The sequence below is a fragment of the Tupaia chinensis genome, unplaced genomic scaffold (assembly GCF_000334495.1).
Source record: "Tupaia chinensis unplaced genomic scaffold, TupChi_1.0 Scaffold143089_1, whole genome shotgun sequence".
Classification (NCBI taxonomy): domain Eukaryota; kingdom Metazoa; phylum Chordata; class Mammalia; order Scandentia; family Tupaiidae; genus Tupaia; species Tupaia belangeri.
In genome coordinates this window covers 415,531-420,083 of record NW_006202933.1, presented here as the reverse complement: position 1 = coordinate 420,083, position 4,553 = coordinate 415,531, and the positions used below count along the sequence as shown (strand labels likewise).

Sequence of the window (4,553 nt, the reverse complement as noted above, 5' to 3'; positions counted from 1 at the left end):
GGTGATTTCTCGCTTTCTGTCTCTATGTCTCTGTCTGTCTGTCTGGCGAGCGCACACGCCCTATAGTGAAAAAAAAAAACTCTCAAAAAAAAAAAGAAGTGAAAATTATAACTATAATTGAATAATAATTTATTTGATTTTTATATGAGCAATTTAGTAGGAGGGGAGAATCAATGGTTCTCAATTGACAATATTAAGTCAAAGACTTTTATATACCCCAGTGGAGATGTCACATAAGTAATTCGAAGTTCATTTTAAGTTATAAAGAAATAACTATTAGATGGGACAGCTCATGGCACAACAGTTTTGTCAGATCCCACATGGTACCATGTTCGAATCCCTGGTTCAGTCAGCCAGAAATAGGCTGGGCGGGGTTGTGTATCCAATAGGGTAGAGGACTGAAGGAGATCACAGCATGACTAGACTGTGGACAGTGCTCATCTCTCTCTCTCTCTCTCTCTCTCTCTTTTTCTAGTACACATTTGCTTATTCTATCATAAACACATTTAAAATATTTTTTGAAAATTGATCAGAGTCAGATATGGGTTGGCATGATTATATCAGAAAATGTAAGATTTGATGAGACAATCCCAAATTAGTACTAAAGTAGAAAATAGAAGAAGATCCAGAATGAGAAATACTACGTTCAAGAATACAGGGAAAAAACCGAGGACCAAACATGAGTCTGAATTCAAAGGGGATGACAGAGGAAATGGTGATTTTGTGTGTGTGTGTGTGTGTGTGAAGAAAGCAAAGGAAAGATTTTAAAAGGCAAGGAGTCAACTGTTTTTAATGCTCATAGAAGATTAGGAACAAAATAAAAGTATTTACATTTTGAATTTGGAAACAAAGTTCTTTGATTTTTATGGAATTGGAGATATCAAAGGGAGATTAAAATGTGTTGAGAAAAATTATATAAAATGGACATATGGATATAGTTTGTATAGTTGATTTTTTCAAGTTTTCTTTTTCTTAATACAGGGATTCAAAAGGATATAATGGTAGACATGGAATTCAATGCCAAAATTCTTCATATGTTGCATTCCTATGAGCATAACCCAGTAAAGAAGAATTGAAATATTAATAATGGGAATAATAGAGGGAATAACACTTTTTTTTTTGAGAAGGTTTTGCTATAGGGCGCATGTACTCGTCAGAAAGACAGAGAGAGACAGAGAGACAGAAAGTGAGAAATCACCCCCCAGGAGGGATGGCCATACTGCAATCCCTTCTCCTCCATTGTCCTCTTGGGATCTTGGGCATGCACGCACACGTGCCTGGCATGAGTTTAAACTGGGTCTGAGACTCAGACCGCAGTCGGCTACGTGGAAGTTCAGCAACATAGCCATTACGCTAACTGCTGGTCCTGGGAGTAACACTCTTAAAGAGAGAGTTGGAGTCTATAGCAGCAGAGGAATATTTAGCCTAATATTACAAGTAGGACTGTACTTATGCCGTGAAAGGAAGGAAAGGGAAGAACATGAATGGATGTCTATGGGCTGAAGAATTTGGGGTAAACATATGAAATAGCTCCTGCCTGCTTACTTCTGTTTTCACTATACTAGAAGAGTTACAGGTGATGTTAGGACGTGGGATTGGCATCAAACCACTGCCTGGCATTTCAGCTCAATTCCTTCCCTTTTCAATCCACTTTTCACTATTGCAGGTGCTATAATTCCATAAATCACATTTCCCAGCAAACTCACTCTCAGAATGCCAGTATATTTAGCCAGTGGGACCCCCTACTCCAGTTCCGCTGGTGTGAAGAACCCTGGCAGGAGACAAGCAGATGGCATAATGGTAAAGTCCCTGGGCTCTTACATAGTCGACTGCAGTACAAGTCCCTGACCTGGCAACTTGAAATTCAGGCTAGGTGCATGTGTGTGCATGCCCAAATCCTGAGAGGAGAATGGAAGAGAAGGGATTGCAGTGTGGCCATCTCCCCTGGGGGATGATTTCTCATTATCTGGTTTATCATTATCTGTCTCTCTGAGTGTGCACATGCCCTATAACAACAATCTCTCAAAACAAAAACAAAAACAAAAACAAAAAAGAACCCTGATATGCAATACATATAAATGCAGGCCTATAATTTGGAAATAAGAGAAAATTGAAGAAGCCCCTTTCTTATTGCTTCTGCTGTAGTTTATGGTCGTTAAGCAAATGCAGAAAAACTATCCAAAGACCATGGAACATAATTTAAAATCTCTGAAAAAGTTACTTTTTTTTTTTTCTTTTTTTTTGAGAGAGAGAGAGAGAGAGAGAGATTTTAGCTATAGGGCTTATGTGGTAGCTGGAGAGACAGAGAGACAGAAAGCAAGAAATCGCCCCCCAGTGGGAATGGCCATGCTGCAATCCCTTCTCCTCCATTCTCCTCTCTGGATCTTTTTTTTTTTTTTTTTTCTTTTTAGGTAGTGACTTTGTTTTAATGCAATCACTACTTACAAAAATGGGCAAAAGAGAGACATGAATAGCTGCACACGTTACCACAATTATAAGTTAATAAAAGCCTACATTAAATGCGTCTTTTATAAACTGACCACTTATCCGAGTACCTAAAAGCTGAATGAGCCTGCAGTATTTGGTACTTCCGATACTTCCATTAGCTTCCGCTTCATTAGTACCTTTCCAAACAGAAAGTTAAAAGGTGGCCAGCTGTTTACAGAAAGACCTGTCCCTCTGTGCCTCGGGTGGCCGTTCTGAACATCCCCCTCTTCAGCTCAGCAGTTTTCTCGTCTATGTCAGCACCACAGTCCTCTGTCACCTTCACGGTACTTCTCCAAAGCTGTTTTCAAGTTTAAAAATATTTCATGGGACTTCAATTTTTCCCTTTCAGTGGCATCTTTTAGTTGCTGAATTCCAAACTTAATTTTCTGGATTTCTTGTTTAATTGTGGTTACTCGCTCAAAAACAGCACTTCTTTTTTCTTGAACTTTATTGCAATCCGCAGTGACTGTGCGTTTGTATTGCTTCACATCTTCATGCTTCTTATTTATTTTGAATTGTGCTGTGGCAAGTTTTTCCTTCTTCACAATCATCAGTCTCTTGAATGAATTTTCCTCAGTCTTCAATTTCTTCAGTTCTGACTCATCACTCTCGATTTGGTCCTCCAAGTTCAGGCTCTCCTTTAAGACACTGGTTAATTTTTCCCTGTTATCTGCAAGGTCCTGTATTTTCTTTTGATATAACTGCACCTCCAGCTGGCAAGAAAGCAGGCAGTCAACTGAATCTCTATAGATTTCTTACTTCTCCATCACTTCTTGCCTGGAATTTTTAAACTTCTGGACTGTATCTTTCATTTTTTCTTTATAATTCTTCAGCTTCTCTGGAGAATCCACAATTTTTGTTTTCAAATCCTCTTGAACTTCTTTCAAAGAAACTATCAACAATTTTTGTTCATTCAAACACTTGGTTTTCTCTGAAATATCTTACTTCTTTTGGGAATTTTCCTCTTGCAGCACTATCGTTTTTTGACGAAACTCCTGATTCAGTGATTGCTGCAGCTCCTGAATATCATCTGAAAGTTGCTTAAACTCTTCCTGCTCTTCCATTGGAACAGAGTCAAGTCTCTCCAATTTCATCAATGCCTCCTGGTGTGCTGTGTTCAACTGCTGCATTTTGTCCAAAGAAGATTTATATTGCCAAAGAAATTCCATGTATGTTTCATGGCATGCTTCTCTGAAGTGAATAAAGTTGATGATGCCACTTAAAAACCGACTTGTCCGTTTTGCTTTTGGATATAGAATATCAGCAGTCTCAAAGTCATTCACCCGGCAAATGGGCAGAAACGAGTCCAGATGAATGAATAAATTGCTGAATGGTAAGAAGCCTTCCATCACATGTGGACACATGACTTCGGTGTTCATTGGCATCATGTAAAAATGCTCCAGCCGAATTCCGTACACTATCTGTAAGGCTCTCATGTAGGTCGTGTACAAGACTTCGGGCTTTGGATTTGGAGAAAGATCATTCTTGGAGAGGTTTTTATTACCATCAGCTCCTGTTAAGATCTTGTTTCGAATATGAACCACAATCTCAACTACATTATATCTGGAGAAAGACAAAGTTTACATCTTGGGAGTTTGCTGTTAATCTACAGCTCGAGCAGACACGGCGCAGCCAAAACCCACCAGACTCTGGCCGTTGTTGCTTTTCAAACCTGCCGCCTCCTTCCTCTCTGGATCTTGAGCTCGCATGCACATGTACCTGGTGTGAGTTTTAAGCCACCAGTTTCGGGAATGGAACCATGGTTGACAACGTGGGAGTCCAGTGGCAAAACCATTACACCATCAGCTGGTCCTTCCAGTAGTTACTTTGATATCACCTAGGAATTTGGCGACAATTTTTTTCACCATTTTATTTACATGGAGTTTTGTATAAAGCACACAAATTCAACAAAGAGACAGAAAGTGAGAAATAACCCCCTAGGATGCATGGCCACACTGAAAGCCCTTCTCCATTCTCTCAGGATCGTTGGCACACAGGCACATGTACCCAGTGTGAGTTTTAAGCCTTCAGGTCTGGGACTTGAGCTTCAGTTGACTACGTGGGAC

At 39.6% G+C, this 4,553-nt stretch overlaps 1 pseudogene; it reads right to left on the bottom strand.

The window, feature by feature from the left end:
- Positions 1-2,659: 2,659 nt before the first annotated feature.
- Positions 2,660-4,073, bottom strand: LOC102498450 (kinetochore protein Nuf2 pseudogene; annotated as a pseudogene).
- Between the last annotated feature and the right edge of the window lie 480 nt (positions 4,074-4,553).